Genomic DNA, 19,666 nt, shown 5'->3' on the forward strand with positions numbered 1-19,666 from the left:
TCTTTTCATATTGGGTACATACCTCTAATTATTTTTAGAATCGGTAGGAGAAGAAAGTAGTGCAGAAAAAATTACAAGTTGTTTAATTTGCAGACCTGAGTAAAAAAAACTGTGATAAGGTATTAAACTGAGCCTCATACTTGTTGATAAGGAGTATGTTCCCTTGCAAAAAAGCTTGGCAGATGTAATTTATCAAGAAGATCAGCAGAATTATTTTATGTATTATAACACCAGTGAGAAGTCTTGAAATCCCCTACTTTCACTTTCATTTTCAGAGGTTAACGCAGACAGACGCATTTTGCCGGAAAACGAATCTGACATGCCACCTCGAGATTTTAACCAAGGAAAGACAACTTGATGTGCTTTGATTTGAGGGGTCACTCAATGCTGAACGAAAATTAGGGACATTGCTATGTGAAGAAATGTTAACATTGCCGCCTATGGGAAAACAATTAGTGGGCTGTACCCAATATGTGAAGCCTATTGGTAAGTGAAAATTCTCATAGATCTTTACTTTGTTTTGAACTCGGTGTTTACTATCATTTCCAATTGTTTAAATTTATGAAAGAAGCAAATTTTAATTTGTTTATACATATTTTGAAACAAATCGATTTGTTAATAACCCCCCCCCCCCCATTTTTAGGAACAGACAGCTTATGCGCAAATCTCCCATTGTGTACACATGTAGCATGTAAATTAAATGTATCGATTCTATACAATTTATTAATTCCGAGCCATTAATAGATATTTAGAAAAGGAACAATTATTTTAGAAGTACATCCACCACTATTGTTTATCATCAATACACAAAAGTTCAGAAATGAGGTCGGAATCAGTATTCAGTGAAGTTCAAGGTCAAAGTGAAAGTAGAATGGCAGTAAGTTATCAACACTGCTTAGTGCAGCTATGCTACCTAATGCAGAGTCTTGCAGTATGTAGATGATATGCATTTGTCATTTTATGAAAGAGGTAAAGAAAAAAAGAGGTTTCCATGCTTTATTACAATATTTGTAAATGAAAACTTTTATTTTCATGGAATAGAATTACATGAACGAGGACATACATGTGCATTTTTTCAAAGAAGTCGGTCAGGCTACAGTTGTGTAGAAGTTAAGCAGTGTGTGTGTGAACATGCACACTAACATTTTTTTTTATATTTTATTAACTGGATTACATGTATTTGTCTAATGTATAATTATTGTCAGTTACATGCTTTTTACCTGTATTATTAATTTACATGTAATTTAACAATGCTGAGACTAATCAGTGCAAATTCATAATTTTCAATTGATATCAACCAATTAAGGGCATCAGGGAATGTTGTAGGATTGTGTGTGTTTGATGTCTGTCTGTGAATGTTTTAGGTGCTTTTTGATGCTGATTAATTATTGCACCATTTTTTAAATTGATTTTTTTTTTTAGGTTCATGTTGATACAGGTTAACTTTGAGGTTCATGCAGATGGTGTTTAAAACTATCAGTCAGGAAAAACAAACTCATTTGAACACAGCTTGAGTCTTCATATATAAAATGATGGCAGTACTTTTAATATGTAAGTTGAATTTTCTAAAGCTTCTTTGTGTGTATGTGTGTGTGTGCGGGAGGAGGGGGGGGGGGTGTTAAAGCTTAGTAAATGTAGATTTTAAATGAATATTTGAGCAATGAAAGTGAACATCAAACTAATCTGTACATGTATGCTATATATTTTACAGCTAATATGTTTTAAAGAGAATTTCAAAACAGTTACATTCATAGTGTTGTGTATGATAAAATATTAAGATTAAAAAATATAAGAGTTGAAATTTCTTTAATATTTGTCAGTCAGAATGAGCGACTTGTAAGGAAATTCAAAACTTTCAAAGTTCTCTTTCATTTTCCTACAAATTACAAAATGGTTACCATGGAAACAAAACATTTTCTGTAGACTATTTATTTGATCTGCTCATGCAAGTATTTTTGTTATTTTATAGTTATAATGAATATTTTAGTTCTAATTTCAACTTTAATTAAAAGTACGGGAAAAGTAACACTACATGTGTAATAAGCAATCCATTATTATGATGTCATTATGACGTCATAGATGAGTGACCTTGCATTGGCGTAAAAATTGCTTTGAAACAGATGAATGTTTACAAGAATATAAGGGCTTATAACTTCTTTATTCCTATACCAATTTTTCTGAATGATGCATCAATGGACAGGAAATAATCAGTACTTTCTATTTTTACTACTTTCGGGGTATTTGTAAACTTAATTTTTTTGTCAATCATGGAGAAACAATGAATTCAAGGGTGAGGGATATAAAATTTTGTGCAAAAATGCATTGATTTTTTAAAATAAGAGAAATGGACCCGTATGAGTGCTTGATTATGATTTTGCTTGATGTATTTAAAATTATGAAAGAGAATAAAAATGGTATAAGTACATTAATAGGCTAACTGATGACTTAAAATTTGGGTGCAGTTGTGGCTAGATGGAAGCATTTTAAAAGAATTTTGCATATAGAACTGTGCATGCTGTAAAATCTTTATTAATGATTGAATTTTCCTGAAATTTGGCATAATGTCACTACATAGTTTGTAGTATGACTTATGATGTTAAATGTTGTAAAATCCAGAGAATTCTTTTCATATTGGGTACATACCTCTAATTATTTTTAGAATCGGTAGGAGAAGAAAGTAGTGCAGAAAAAATTACAAGTTGTTTAATTTGCAGACCTGAGTAAAAAAAACTGTGATAAGGTATTAAACTGAGCCTCATACTTGTTGATAAGGAGTATGTTCCCTTGCAAAAAAGCTTGGCAGATGTAATTTATCAAGAAGATCAGCAGAATTATTTTATGTATTATAACACCAGTGAGAAGTCTTGAAATCCCCTACTTTCACTTTCATTTTCAGAGGTTAACGCAGACAGACGCATTTTGCCGGAAAACGAATCTGACATGCCACCTCGAGATTTTAACCAAGGAAAGACAACTTGATGTGCTTTGATTTGAGGGGTCACTCAATGCTGAACGAAAATTAGGGACATTGCTATGTGAAGAAATGTTAACATTGCCGCCTATGGGAAAACAATTAGTGGGCTGTACCCAATATGTGAAGCCTATTGGTAAGTGAAAATTCTCATAGATCTTTACTTTGTTTTGAACTCGGTGTTTACTATCATTTCCAATTGTTTAAATTTATGAAAGAAGCAAATTTTAATTTGTTTATACATATTTTGAAACAAATCGATTTGTTAATAACCCCCCCCCCCCATTTTTAGGAACAGACAGCTTATGCGCAAATCTCCCATTGTGTACACATGTAGCATGTAAATTAAATGTATCGATTCTATACAATTTATTAATTCCGAGCCATTAATAGATATTTAGAAAAGGAACAATTATTTTAGAAGTACATCCACCACTATTGTTTATCATCAATACACAAAAGTTCAGAAATGAGGTCGGAATCAGTATTCAGTGAAGTTCAAGGTCAAAGTGAAAGTAGAATGGCAGTAAGTTATCAACACTGCTTAGTGCAGCTATGCTACCTAATGCAGAGTCTTGCAGTATGTAGATGATATGCATTTGTCATTTTATGAAAGAGGTAAAGAAAAAAAGAGGTTTCCATGCTTTATTACAATATTTGTAAATGAAAACTTTTATTTTCATGGAATAGAATTACATGAACGAGGACATACATGTGCATTTTTTCAAAGAAGTCGGTCAGGCTACAGTTGTGTAGAAGTTAAGCAGTGTGTGTGTGAACATGCACACTAACATTTTTTTTTATATTTTATTAACTGGATTACATGTATTTGTCTAATGTATAATTATTGTCAGTTACATGCTTTTTACCTGTATTATTAATTTACATGTAATTTAACAATGCTGAGACTAATCAGTGCAAATTCATAATTTTCAATTGATATCAACCAATTAAGGGCATCAGGGAATGTTGTAGGATTGTGTGTGTTTGATGTCTGTCTGTGAATGTTTTAGGTGCTTTTTGATGCTGATTAATTATTGCACCATTTTTTAAATTGATTTTTTTTTTTAGGTTCATGTTGATACAGGTTAACTTTGAGGTTCATGCAGATGGTGTTTAAAACTATCAGTCAGGAAAAACAAACTCATTTGAACACAGCTTGAGTCTTCATATATAAAATGATGGCAGTACTTTTAATATGTAAGTTGAATTTTCTAAAGCTTCTTTGTGTGTATGTGTGTGTGTGCGGGAGGAGGGGGGGGGGGTGTTAAAGCTTAGTAAATGTAGATTTTAAATGAATATTTGAGCAATGAAAGTGAACATCAAACTAATCTGTACATGTATGCTATATATTTTACAGCTAATATGTTTTAAAGAGAATTTCAAAACAGTTACATTCATAGTGTTGTGTATGATAAAATATTAAGATTAAAAAATATAAGAGTTGAAATTTCTTTAATATTTGTCAGTCAGAATGAGCGACTTGTAAGGAAATTCAAAACTTTCAAAGTTCTCTTTCATTTTCCTACAAATTACAAAATGGTTACCATGGAAACAAAACATTTTCTGTAGACTATTTATTTGATCTGCTCATGCAAGTATTTTTGTTATTTTATAGTTATAATGAATATTTTAGTTCTAATTTCAACTTTAATTAAAAGTACGGGAAAAGTAACACTACATGTGTAATAAGCAATCCATTATTATGATGTCATTATGACGTCATAGATGAGTGACCTTGCATTGGCGTAAAAATTGCTTTGAAACAGATGAATGTTTACAAGAATATAAGGGCTTATAACTTCTTTATTCCTATACCAATTTTTCTGAATGATGCATCAATGGACAGGAAATAATCAGTACTTTCTATTTTTACTACTTTCGGGGTATTTGTAAACTTAATTTTTTTGTCAATCATGGAGAAACAATGAATTCAAGGGTGAGGGATATAAAATTTTGTGCAAAAATGCATTGATTTTTTAAAATAAGAGAAATGGACCCGTATGAGTGCTTGATTATGATTTTGCTTGATGTATTTAAAATTATGAAAGAGAATAAAAATGGTATAAGTACATTAATAGGCTAACTGATGACTTAAAATTTGGGTGCAGTTGTGGCTAGATGGAAGCATTTTAAAAGAATTTTGCATATAGAACTGTGCATGCTGTAAAATCTTTATTAATGATTGAATTTTCCTGAAATTTGGCATAATGTCACTACATAGTTTGTAGTATGACTTATGATGTTAAATGTTGTAAAATCCAGAGAATTCTTTTCATATTGGGTACATACCTCTAATTATTTTTAGAATCGGTAGGAGAAGAAAGTAGTGCAGAAAAAATTACAAGTTGTTTAATTTGCAGACCTGAGTAAAAAAAACTGTGATAAGGTATTAAACTGAGCCTCATACTTGTTGATAAGGAGTATGTTCCCTTGCAAAAAAGCTTGGCAGATGTAATTTATCAAGAAGATCAGCAGAATTATTTTATGTATTATAACACCAGTGAGAAGTCTTGAAATCCCCTACTTTCACTTTCATTTTCAGAGGTTAACGCAGACAGACGCATTTTGCCGGAAAACGAATCTGACATGCCACCTCGAGATTTTAACCAAGGAAAGACAACTTGATGTGCTTTGATTTGAGGGGTCACTCAATGCTGAACGAAAATTAGGGACATTGCTATGTGAAGAAATGTTAACATTGCCGCCTATGGGAAAACAATTAGTGGGCTGTACCCAATATGTGAAGCCTATTGGTAAGTGAAAATTCTCATAGATCTTTACTTTGTTTTGAACTCGGTGTTTACTATCATTTCCAATTGTTTAAATTTATGAAAGAAGCAAATTTTAATTTGTTTATACATATTTTGAAACAAATCGATTTGTTAATAACCCCCCCCCCCCCATTTTTAGGAACAGACAGCTTATGCGCAAATCTCCCATTGTGTACACATGTAGCATGTAAATTAAATGTATCGATTCTATACAATTTATTAATTCCGAGCCATTAATAGATATTTAGAAAAGGAACAATTATTTTAGAAGTACATCCACCACTATTGTTTATCATCAATACACAAAAGTTCAGAAATGAGGTCGGAATCAGTATTCAGTGAAGTTCAAGGTCAAAGTGAAAGTAGAATGGCAGTAAGTTATCAACACTGCTTAGTGCAGCTATGCTACCTAATGCAGAGTCTTGCAGTATGTAGATGATATGCATTTGTCATTTTATGAAAGAGGTAAAGAAAAAAAGAGGTTTCCATGCTTTATTACAATATTTGTAAATGAAAACTTTTATTTTCATGGAATAGAATTACATGAACGAGGACATACATGTGCATTTTTTCAAAGAAGTCGGTCAGGCTACAGTTGTGTAGAAGTTAAGCAGTGTGTGTGTGAACATGCACACTAACATTTTTTTTTATATTTTATTAACTGGATTACATGTATTTGTCTAATGTATAATTATTGTCAGTTACATGCTTTTTACCTGTATTATTAATTTACATGTAATTTAACAATGCTGAGACTAATCAGTGCAAATTCATAATTTTCAATTGATATCAACCAATTAAGGGCATCAGGGAATGTTGTAGGATTGTGTGTGTTTGATGTCTGTCTGTGAATGTTTTAGGTGCTTTTTGATGCTGATTAATTATTGCACCATTTTTTAAATTGATTTTTTTTTTTAGGTTCATGTTGATACAGGTTAACTTTGAGGTTCATGCAGATGGTGTTTAAAACTATCAGTCAGGAAAAACAAACTCATTTGAACACAGCTTGAGTCTTCATATATAAAATGATGGCAGTACTTTTAATATGTAAGTTGAATTTTCTAAAGCTTCTTTGTGTGTATGTGTGTGTGTGCGGGAGGAGGGGGGGGGGGTGTTAAAGCTTAGTAAATGTAGATTTTAAATGAATATTTGAGCAATGAAAGTGAACATCAAACTAATCTGTACATGTATGCTATATATTTTACAGCTAATATGTTTTAAAGAGAATTTCAAAACAGTTACATTCATAGTGTTGTGTATGATAAAATATTAAGATTAAAAAATATAAGAGTTGAAATTTCTTTAATATTTGTCAGTCAGAATGAGCGACTTGTAAGGAAATTCAAAACTTTCAAAGTTCTCTTTCATTTTCCTACAAATTACAAAATGGTTACCATGGAAACAAAACATTTTCTGTAGACTATTTATTTGATCTGCTCATGCAAGTATTTTTGTTATTTTATAGTTATAATGAATATTTTAGTTCTAATTTCAACTTTAATTAAAAGTACGGGAAAAGTAACACTACATGTGTAATAAGCAATCCATTATTATGATGTCATTATGACGTCATAGATGAGTGACCTTGCATTGGCGTAAAAATTGCTTTGAAACAGATGAATGTTTACAAGAATATAAGGGCTTATAACTTCTTTATTCCTATACCAATTTTTCTGAATGATGCATCAATGGACAGGAAATAATCAGTACTTTCTATTTTTACTACTTTCGGGGTATTTGTAAACTTAATTTTTTTGTCAATCATGGAGAAACAATGAATTCAAGGGTGAGGGATATAAAATTTTGTGCAAAAATGCATTGATTTTTTAAAATAAGAGAAATGGACCCGTATGAGTGCTTGATTATGATTTTGCTTGATGTATTTAAAATTATGAAAGAGAATAAAAATGGTATAAGTACATTAATAGGCTAACTGATGACTTAAAATTTGGGTGCAGTTGTGGCTAGATGGAAGCATTTTAAAAGAATTTTGCATATAGAACTGTGCATGCTGTAAAATCTTTATTAATGATTGAATTTTCCTGAAATTTGGCATAATGTCACTACATAGTTTGTAGTATGACTTATGATGTTAAATGTTGTAAAATCCAGAGAATTCTTTTCATATTGGGTACATACCTCTAATTATTTTTAGAATCGGTAGGAGAAGAAAGTAGTGCAGAAAAAATTACAAGTTGTTTAATTTGCAGACCTGAGTAAAAAAAACTGTGATAAGGTATTAAACTGAGCCTCATACTTGTTGATAAGGAGTATGTTCCCTTGCAAAAAAGCTTGGCAGATGTAATTTATCAAGAAGATCAGCAGAATTATTTTATGTATTATAACACCAGTGAGAAGTCTTGAAATCCCCTACTTTCACTTTCATTTTCAGAGGTTAACGCAGACAGACGCATTTTGCCGGAAAACGAATCTGACATGCCACCTCGAGATTTTAACCAAGGAAAGACAACTTGATGTGCTTTGATTTGAGGGGTCACTCAATGCTGAACGAAAATTAGGGACATTGCTATGTGAAGAAATGTTAACATTGCCGCCTATGGGAAAACAATTAGTGGGCTGTACCCAATATGTGAAGCCTATTGGTAAGTGAAAATTCTCATAGATCTTTACTTTGTTTTGAACTCGGTGTTTACTATCATTTCCAATTGTTTAAATTTATGAAAGAAGCAAATTTTAATTTGTTTATACATATTTTGAAACAAATCGATTTGTTAATAACCCCCCCCCCCCCATTTTTAGGAACAGACAGCTTATGCGCAAATCTCCCATTGTGTACACATGTAGCATGTAAATTAAATGTATCGATTCTATACAATTTATTAATTCCGAGCCATTAATAGATATTTAGAAAAGGAACAATTATTTTAGAAGTACATCCACCACTATTGTTTATCATCAATACACAAAAGTTCAGAAATGAGGTCGGAATCAGTATTCAGTGAAGTTCAAGGTCAAAGTGAAAGTAGAATGGCAGTAAGTTATCAACACTGCTTAGTGCAGCTATGCTACCTAATGCAGAGTCTTGCAGTATGTAGATGATATGCATTTGTCATTTTATGAAAGAGGTAAAGAAAAAAAGAGGTTTCCATGCTTTATTACAATATTTGTAAATGAAAACTTTTATTTTCATGGAATAGAATTACATGAACGAGGACATACATGTGCATTTTTTCAAAGAAGTCGGTCAGGCTACAGTTGTGTAGAAGTTAAGCAGTGTGTGTGTGAACATGCACACTAACATTTTTTTTTATATTTTATTAACTGGATTACATGTATTTGTCTAATGTATAATTATTGTCAGTTACATGCTTTTTACCTGTATTATTAATTTACATGTAATTTAACAATGCTGAGACTAATCAGTGCAAATTCATAATTTTCAATTGATATCAACCAATTAAGGGCATCAGGGAATGTTGTAGGATTGTGTGTGTTTGATGTCTGTCTGTGAATGTTTTAGGTGCTTTTTGATGCTGATTAATTATTGCACCATTTTTTAAATTGATTTTTTTTTTTAGGTTCATGTTGATACAGGTTAACTTTGAGGTTCATGCAGATGGTGTTTAAAACTATCAGTCAGGAAAAACAAACTCATTTGAACACAGCTTGAGTCTTCATATATAAAATGATGGCAGTACTTTTAATATGTAAGTTGAATTTTCTAAAGCTTCTTTGTGTGTATGTGTGTGTGTGCGGGAGGAGGGGGGGGGGTGTTAAAGCTTAGTAAATGTAGATTTTAAATGAATATTTGAGCAATGAAAGTGAACATCAAACTAATCTGTACATGTATGCTATATATTTTACAGCTAATATGTTTTAAAGAGAATTTCAAAACAGTTACATTCATAGTGTTGTGTATGATAAAATATTAAGATTAAAAAATATAAGAGTTGAAATTTCTTTAATATTTGTCAGTCAGAATGAGCGACTTGTAAGGAAATTCAAAACTTTCAAAGTTCTCTTTCATTTTCCTACAAATTACAAAATGGTTACCATGGAAACAAAACATTTTCTGTAGACTATTTATTTGATCTGCTCATGCAAGTATTTTTGTTATTTTATAGTTATAATGAATATTTTAGTTCTAATTTCAACTTTAATTAAAAGTACGGGAAAAGTAACACTACATGTGTAATAAGCAATCCATTATTATGATGTCATTATGACGTCATAGATGAGTGACCTTGCATTGGCGTAAAAATTGCTTTGAAACAGATGAATGTTTACAAGAATATAAGGGCTTATAACTTCTTTATTCCTATACCAATTTTTCTGAATGATGCATCAATGGACAGGAAATAATCAGTACTTTCTATTTTTACTACTTTCGGGGTATTTGTAAACTTAATTTTTTTGTCAATCATGGAGAAACAATGAATTCAAGGGTGAGGGATATAAAATTTTGTGCAAAAATGCATTGATTTTTTAAAATAAGAGAAATGGACCCGTATGAGTGCTTGATTATGATTTTGCTTGATGTATTTAAAATTATGAAAGAGAATAAAAATGGTATAAGTACATTAATAGGCTAACTGATGACTTAAAATTTGGGTGCAGTTGTGGCTAGATGGAAGCATTTTAAAAGAATTTTGCATATAGAACTGTGCATGCTGTAAAATCTTTATTAATGATTGAATTTTCCTGAAATTTGGCATAATGTCACTACATAGTTTGTAGTATGACTTATGATGTTAAATGTTGTAAAATCCAGAGAATTCTTTTCATATTGGGTACATACCTCTAATTATTTTTAGAATCGGTAGGAGAAGAAAGTAGTGCAGAAAAAATTACAAGTTGTTTAATTTGCAGACCTGAGTAAAAAAAACTGTGATAAGGTATTAAACTGAGCCTCATACTTGTTGATAAGGAGTATGTTCCCTTGCAAAAAAGCTTGGCAGATGTAATTTATCAAGAAGATCAGCAGAATTATTTTATGTATTATAACACCAGTGAGAAGTCTTGAAATCCCCTACTTTCACTTTCATTTTCAGAGGTTAACGCAGACAGACGCATTTTGCCGGAAAACGAATCTGACATGCCACCTCGAGATTTTAACCAAGGAAAGACAACTTGATGTGCTTTGATTTGAGGGGTCACTCAATGCTGAACGAAAATTAGGGACATTGCTATGTGAAGAAATGTTAACATTGCCGCCTATGGGAAAACAATTAGTGGGCTGTACCCAATATGTGAAGCCTATTGGTAAGTGAAAATTCTCATAGATCTTTACTTTGTTTTGAACTCGGTGTTTACTATCATTTCCAATTGTTTAAATTTATGAAAGAAGCAAATTTTAATTTGTTTATACATATTTTGAAACAAATCGATTTGTTAATAACCCCCCCCCCCCATTTTTAGGAACAGACAGCTTATGCGCAAATCTCCCATTGTGTACACATGTAGCATGTAAATTAAATGTATCGATTCTATACAATTTATTAATTCCGAGCCATTAATAGATATTTAGAAAAGGAACAATTATTTTAGAAGTACATCCACCACTATTGTTTATCATCAATACACAAAAGTTCAGAAATGAGGTCGGAATCAGTATTCAGTGAAGTTCAAGGTCAAAGTGAAAGTAGAATGGCAGTAAGTTATCAACACTGCTTAGTGCAGCTATGCTACCTAATGCAGAGTCTTGCAGTATGTAGATGATATGCATTTGTCATTTTATGAAAGAGGTAAAGAAAAAAAGAGGTTTCCATGCTTTATTACAATATTTGTAAATGAAAACTTTTATTTTCATGGAATAGAATTACATGAACGAGGACATACATGTGCATTTTTTCAAAGAAGTCGGTCAGGCTACAGTTGTGTAGAAGTTAAGCAGTGTGTGTGTGAACATGCACACTAACATTTTTTTTTATATTTTATTAACTGGATTACATGTATTTGTCTAATGTATAATTATTGTCAGTTACATGCTTTTTACCTGTATTATTAATTTACATGTAATTTAACAATGCTGAGACTAATCAGTGCAAATTCATAATTTTCAATTGATATCAACCAATTAAGGGCATCAGGGAATGTTGTAGGATTGTGTGTGTTTGATGTCTGTCTGTGAATGTTTTAGGTGCTTTTTGATGCTGATTAATTATTGCACCATTTTTTAAATTGATTTTTTTTTTTAGGTTCATGTTGATACAGGTTAACTTTGAGGTTCATGCAGATGGTGTTTAAAACTATCAGTCAGGAAAAACAAACTCATTTGAACACAGCTTGAGTCTTCATATATAAAATGATGGCAGTACTTTTAATATGTAAGTTGAATTTTCTAAAGCTTCTTTGTGTGTATGTGTGTGTGTGCGGGAGGAGGGGGGGGGGGTGTTAAAGCTTAGTAAATGTAGATTTTAAATGAATATTTGAGCAATGAAAGTGAACATCAAACTAATCTGTACATGTATGCTATATATTTTACAGCTAATATGTTTTAAAGAGAATTTCAAAACAGTTACATTCATAGTGTTGTGTATGATAAAATATTAAGATTAAAAAATATAAGAGTTGAAATTTCTTTAATATTTGTCAGTCAGAATGAGCGACTTGTAAGGAAATTCAAAACTTTCAAAGTTCTCTTTCATTTTCCTACAAATTACAAAATGGTTACCATGGAAACAAAACATTTTCTGTAGACTATTTATTTGATCTGCTCATGCAAGTATTTTTGTTATTTTATAGTTATAATGAATATTTTAGTTCTAATTTCAACTTTAATTAAAAGTACGGGAAAAGTAACACTACATGTGTAATAAGCAATCCATTATTATGATGTCATTATGACGTCATAGATGAGTGACCTTGCATTGGCGTAAAAATTGCTTTGAAACAGATGAATGTTTACAAGAATATAAGGGCTTATAACTTCTTTATTCCTATACCAATTTTTCTGAATGATGCATCAATGGACAGGAAATAATCAGTACTTTCTATTTTTACTACTTTCGGGGTATTTGTAAACTTAATTTTTTTGTCAATCATGGAGAAACAATGAATTCAAGGGTGAGGGATATAAAATTTTGTGCAAAAATGCATTGATTTTTTAAAATAAGAGAAATGGACCCGTATGAGTGCTTGATTATGATTTTGCTTGATGTATTTAAAATTATGAAAGAGAATAAAAATGGTATAAGTACATTAATAGGCTAACTGATGACTTAAAATTTGGGTGCAGTTGTGGCTAGATGGAAGCATTTTAAAAGAATTTTGCATATAGAACTGTGCATGCTGTAAAATCTTTATTAATGATTGAATTTTCCTGAAATTTGGCATAATGTCACTACATAGTTTGTAGTATGACTTATGATGTTAAATGTTGTAAAATCCAGAGAATTCTTTTCATATTGGGTACATACCTCTAATTATTTTTAGAATCGGTAGGAGAAGAAAGTAGTGCAGAAAAAATTACAAGTTGTTTAATTTGCAGACCTGAGTAAAAAAAACTGTGATAAGGTATTAAACTGAGCCTCATACTTGTTGATAAGGAGTATGTTCCCTTGCAAAAAAGCTTGGCAGATGTAATTTATCAAGAAGATCAGCAGAATTATTTTATGTATTATAACACCAGTGAGAAGTCTTGAAATCCCCTACTTTCACTTTCATTTTCAGAGGTTAACGCAGACAGACGCATTTTGCCGGAAAACGAATCTGACATGCCACCTCGAGCTTTTAACCAAGGAAAGACAACTTGATGTGCTTTGATTTGAGGGGTCACTCAATGCTGAACGAAAATTAGGGACATTGCTATGTGAAGAAATGTTAACATTGCCGCCTATGGGAAAACAATTAGTGGGCTGTACCCAATATGTGAAGCCTATTGGTAAGTGAAAATTCTCATAGATCTTTACTTTGTTTTGAACTCGGTGTTTACTATCATTTCCAATTGTTTAAATTTATGAAAGAAGCAAATTTTAATTTGTTTATACATATTTTGAAACAAATCGATTTGTTAATAACCCCCCCCCCCCCCCCCCCATTTTTAGGAACAGACAGCTTATGCGCAAATCTCCCATTGTGTACACATGTAGCATGTAAATTAAATGTATCGATTCTATACAATTTATTAATTCCGAGCCATTAATAGATATTTAGAAAAGGAACAATTATTTTAGAAGTACATCCACCACTATTGTTTATCATCAATACACAAAAGTTCAGAAATGAGGTCGGAATCAGTATTCAGTGAAGTTCAAGGTCAAAGTGAAAGTAGAATGGCAGTAAGTTATCAACACTGCTTAGTGCAGCTATGCTACCTAATGCAGAGTCTTGCAGTATGTAGATGATATGCATTTGTCATTTTATGAAAGAGGTAAAGAAAAAAAGAGGTTTCCATGCTTTATTACAATATTTGTAAATGAAAACTTTTATTTTCATGGAATAGAATTACATGAACGAGGACATACATGTGCATTTTTTCAAAGAAGTCGGTCAGGCTACAGTTGTGTAGAAGTTAAGCAGTGTGTGTGTGAACATGCACACTAACATTTTTTTTTATATTTTATTAACTGGATTACATGTATTTGTCTAATGTATAATTATTGTCAGTTACATGCTTTTTACCTGTATTATTAATTTACATGTAATTTAACAATGCTGAGACTAATCAGTGCAAATTCATAATTTTCAATTGATATCAACCAATTAAGGGCATCAGGGAATGTTGTAGGATTGTGTGTGTTTGATGTCTGTCTGTGAATGTTTTAGGTGCTTTTTGATGCTGATTAATTATTGCACCATTTTTTAAATTGATTTTTTTTTTTAGGTTCATGTTGATACAGGTTAACTTTGAGGTTCATGCAGATGGTGTTTAAAACTATCAGTCAGGAAAAACAAACTCATTTGAACACAGCTTGAGTCTTCATATATAAAATGATGGCAGTACTTTTAATATGTAAGTTGAATTTTCTAAAGCTTCTTTGTGTGTATGTGTGTGTGTGCGGGAGGAGGGGGGGGGGGTGTTAAAGCTTAGTAAATGTAGATTTTAAATGAATATTTGAGCAATGAAAGTGAACATCAAACTAATCTGTACATGTATGCTATATATTTTACAGCTAATATGTTTTAAAGAGAATTTCAAAACAGTTACATTCATAGTGTTGTGTATGATAAAATATTAAGATTAAAAAATATAAGAGTTGAAATTTCTTTAATATTTGTCAGTCAGAATGAGCGACTTGTAAGGAAATTCAAAACTTTCAAAGTTCTCTTTCATTTTCCTACAAATTACAAAATGGTTACCATGGAAACAAAACATTTTCTGTAGACTATTTATTTGATCTGCTCATGCAAGTATTTTTGTTATTTTATAGTTATAATGAATATTTTAGTTCTAATTTCAACTTTAATTAAAAGTACGGGAAAAGTAACACTACATGTGTAATAAGCAATCCATTATTATGATGTCATTATGACGTCATAGATGAGTGACCTTGCATTGGCGTAAAAATTGCTTTGAAACAGATGAATGTTTACAAGAATATAAGGGCTTATAACTTCTTTATTCCTATACCAATTTTTCTGAATGATGCATCAATGGACAGGAAATAATCAGTACTTTCTATTTTTACTACTTTCGGGGTATTTGTAAACTTAATTTTTTTGTCAATCATGGAGAAACAATGAATTCAAGGGTGAGGGATATAAAATTTTGTGCAAAAATGCATTGATTTTTTAAAATAAGAGAAATGGACCCGTATGAGTGCTTGATTATGATTTTGCTTGATGTATTTAAAATTATGAAAGAGAATAAAAATGGTATAAGTACATTAATAGGCTAACTGATGACTTAAAATTTGGGTGCAGTTGTGGCTAGATGGAAGCATTTTAAAAGAATTTTGCATATAGAACTGTGCATGCTGTAAAATCTTTATTAATGATTGAATTTTCCTGAAATTTGGCATAATGTCACTACATAGTTTGTAGTATGACTTATGATGTTAAATGTTGTAAAATCCAGAGAATTCTTTTCATATTGGGTACATACCTCTAATTATTTTTAGAATCGGTAGGAGAAGAAAGTAGTGCAGAAAAAATTACAAGTTGTTTAATTTGCAGACCTGAGTAAAAAAAACTGTGATAAGGTATTAAACTGAGCCTCATACTTGTTGATAAGGAGTATGTTCCCTTGCAAAAAAGCTTGGCAGATGTAATTTATCAAGAAGATCAGCAGAATTATTTTATGTATTATAACACCAGTGAGAAGTCTTGAAATCCCCTACTTTCACTTTCATTTTCAGAGGTTAACGCAGACAGACGCATTTTGCCGGAAAACGAATCTGACATGCCACCTCGAGATTTTAACCAAGGAAAGACAACTTGATGTGCTTTGATTTGAGGGGTCACTCAATGCTGAACGAAAATTAGGGACATTGCTATGTGAAGAAATGTTAACATTGCCGCCTATGGGAAAACAATTAGTGGGCTGTACCCAATATGTGAAGCCTATTGGTAAGTGAAAATTCTCATAGATCTTTACTTTGTTTTGAACTCGGTGTTTACTATCATTTCCAATTGTTTAAATTTATGAAAGAAGCAAATTTTAATTTGTTTATACATATTTTGAAACAAATCGATTTGTTAATAACCCCCCCCCCCCCATTTTTAGGAACAGACAGCTTATGCGCAAATCTCCCATTGTGTACACATGTAGCATGTAAATTAAATGTATCGATTCTATACAATTTATTAATTCCGAGCCATTAATAGATATTTAGAAAAGGAACAATTATTTTAGAAGTACATCCACCACTATTGTTTATCATCAATACACAAAAGTTCAGAAATGAGGTCGGAATCAGTATTCAGTGAAGTTCAAGGTCAAAGTGAAAGTAGAATGGCAGTAAGTTATCAACACTGCTTAGTGCAGCTATGCTACCTAATGCAGAGTCTTGCAGTATGTAGATGATATGCATTTGTCATTTTATGAAAGAGGTAAAGAAAAAAAGAGGTTTCCATGCTTTATTACAATATTTGTAAATGAAAACTTTTATTTTCATGGAATAGAATTACATGAACGAGGACATACATGTGCATTTTTTCAAAGAAGTCGGTCAGGCTACAGTTGTGTAGAAGTTAAGCAGTGTGTGTGTGAACATGCACACTAACATTTTTTTTTATATTTTATTAACTGGATTACATGTATTTGTCTAATGTATAATTATTGTCAGTTACATGCTTTTTACCTGTATTATTAATTTACATGTAATTTAACAATGCTGAGACTAATCAGTGCAAATTCATAATTTTCAATTGATATCAACCAATTAAGGGCATCAGGGAATGTTGTAGGATTGTGTGTGTTTGATGTCTGTCTGTGAATGTTTTAGGTGCTTTTTGATGCTGATTAATTATTGCACCATTTTTTAAATTGATTTTTTTTTTTAGGTTCATGTTGATACAGGTTAACTTTGAGGTTCATGCAGATGGTGTTTAAAACTATCAGTCAGGAAAAACAAACTCATTTGAACACAGCTTGAGTCTTCATATATAAAATGATGGCAGTACTTTTAATATGTAAGTTGAATTTTCTAAAGCTTCTTTGTGTGTATGTGTGTGTGTGCGGGAGGAGGGGGGGGGGTGTTAAAGCTTAGTAAATGTAGATTTTAAATGAATATTTGAGCAATGAAAGTGAACATCAAACTAATCTGTACATGTATGCTATATATTTTACAGCTAATATGTTTTAAAGAGAATTTCAAAACAGTTACATTCATAGTGTTGTGTATGATAAAATATTAAGATTAAAAAATATAAGAGTTGAAATTTCTTTAATATTTGTCAGTCAGAATGAGCGACTTGTAAGGAAATTCAAAACTTTCAAAGTTCTCTTTCATTTTCCTACAAATTACAAAATGGTTACCATGGAAACAAAACATTTTCTGTAGACTATTTATTTGATCTGCTCATGCAAGTATTTTTGTTATTTTATAGTTATAATGAATATTTTAGTTCTAATTTCAACTTTAATTAAAAGTACGGGAAAAGTAACACTACATGTGTAATAAGCAATCCATTATTATGATGTCATTATGACGTCATAGATGAGTGACCTTGCATTGGCGTAAAAATTGCTTTGAAACAGATGAATGTTTACAAGAATATAAGGGCTTATAACTTCTTTATTCCTATACCAATTTTTCTGAATGATGCATCAATGGACAGGAAATAATCAGTACTTTCTATTTTTACTACTTTCGGGGTATTTGTAAACTTAATTTTTTTGTCAATCATGGAGAAACAATGAATTCAAGGGTGAGGGATATAAAATTTTGTGCAAAAATGCATTGATTTTTTAAAATAAGAGAAATGGACCCGTATGAGTGCTTGATTATGATTTTGCTTGATGTATTTAAAATTATGAAAGAGAATAAAAATGGTATAAGTACATTAATAGGCTAACTGATGACTTAAAATTTGGGTGCAGTTGTGGCTAGATGGAAGCATTTTAAAAGAATTTTGCATATAGAACTGTGCATGCTGTAAAATCTTTATTAATGATTGAATTTTCCTGAAATTTGGCATAATGTCACTACATAGTTTGTAGTATGACTTATGATGTTAAATGTTGTAAAATCCAGAGAATTCTTTTCATATTGGGTACATACCTCTAATTATTTTTAGAATCGGTAGGAGAAGAAAGTAGTGCAGAAAAAATTACAAGTTGTTTAATTTGCAGACCTGAGTAAAAAAAACTGTGATAAGGTATTAAACTGAGCCTCATACTTGTTGATAAGGAGTATGTTCCCTTGCAAAAAAGCTTGGCAGATGTAATTTATCAAGAAGATCAGCAGAATTATTTTATGTATTATAACACCAGTGAGAAGTCTTGAAATCCCCTACTTTCACTTTCATTTTCAGAGGTTAACGCAGACAGACGCATTTTGCCGGAAAACGAATCTGACATGCCACCTCGAGATTTTAACCAAGGAAAGACAACTTGATGTGCTTTGATTTGAGGGGTCACTCAATGCTGAACGAAAATTAGGGACATTGCTATGTGAAGAAATGTTAACATTGCCGCCTATGGGAAAACAATTAGTGGGCTGTACCCAATATGAGTGAAAAATTCTCGAATGGGACGTAAAACAAAATACAATCAACCACTCTGTATCCTTTCTTTTACCCTTTTTAGCTCACCTCGACGAAGTCGAGATGAGCTTATGCTATACCCCCGGCGTCGGCGTCGGCGTCGGTGTCGGCGTCGGCGTTAGCGTCGGCGTCCCAGGTTAAAGTTTTAGGAGCAAGTCCCATTCCCAAGTAACTATAAGCCCTACCTGGACCAAACTTGCATGGATGATGCATCTAGGGATGGACACTACCAAACTTGCTTCGGATGCTGGATCTGACCTAGATTTTCCAGATGAGTGACTAGGTTAAAGTTTTAGGAGCAGGTCCATTCCTAAGTAACTATAAGCCCTACCTGGATCAAACTTGCATTGATGATGCATCTAGGGATGGACACTACCACACTTGCTTCGGATGCTGGATCTGACCTAGATTTTCCGGATGAGTGACCAGGTGAAAGTTTTAGGAGCAGGTCCATTCCCAAGTAACTATAAGCCCTACCTTGACCAAACTTGCATGGATGATCCATCTAGGGATGGACACTACTAAACTTGCTTCAAATGCTGGATCTGACCTAGATTTTTCAGATGAGTGACCAGGTTAAAGTTTTAGGAGCAGGTCCATTCCCAAGTAACTATAAGCCCTACCTTGACCAAACTTGCATGGATGATGCATCTAGGGATGGACACTACCAAACTTGCTTCGGATGCTGGATCTGACCTAGATTTTCCAGATGAGTGACCAGGTTAAAGTTTTAGGAGCAGGTCCATTCCAAAGTAACTATAAGCCCTACCTTGACCAAACTTGCATGGATGATGCATCTAGGGATGGACAT

General features: G+C 32.0%; 1 long non-coding RNA gene across 1 annotated transcript; it reads left to right on the forward strand.

Moving 5' to 3' along the window:
- The first annotated feature begins 280 nt into the window (after positions 1 to 280).
- LOC133200223 (uncharacterized) lies at positions 281 to 18,786 on the forward strand. The gene is made up of 15 exons (XR_009722900.1): positions 281 to 486; positions 1,423 to 1,551; positions 2,897 to 3,107; positions 4,043 to 4,171; positions 5,517 to 5,727; positions 6,664 to 6,792; positions 8,138 to 8,348; positions 9,285 to 9,413; positions 10,758 to 10,968; positions 11,904 to 12,032; positions 13,378 to 13,588; positions 14,531 to 14,659; positions 16,005 to 16,215; positions 17,152 to 17,280; positions 18,625 to 18,786. It is a non-coding gene; the product is annotated as an uncharacterized LOC133200223 (long non-coding RNA).
- Positions 18,787 to 19,666: the final 880 nt, after the last annotated feature.

The sequence above is a fragment of the Saccostrea echinata genome, unplaced genomic scaffold, assembly GCF_033153115.1.
Source record: "Saccostrea echinata isolate AGI-Se365-2 ecotype Australia unplaced genomic scaffold, CSIRO_AGI_Sech_v1 ptg000037l, whole genome shotgun sequence".
Taxonomy (NCBI): domain Eukaryota; kingdom Metazoa; phylum Mollusca; class Bivalvia; order Ostreida; family Ostreidae; genus Saccostrea; species Saccostrea echinata.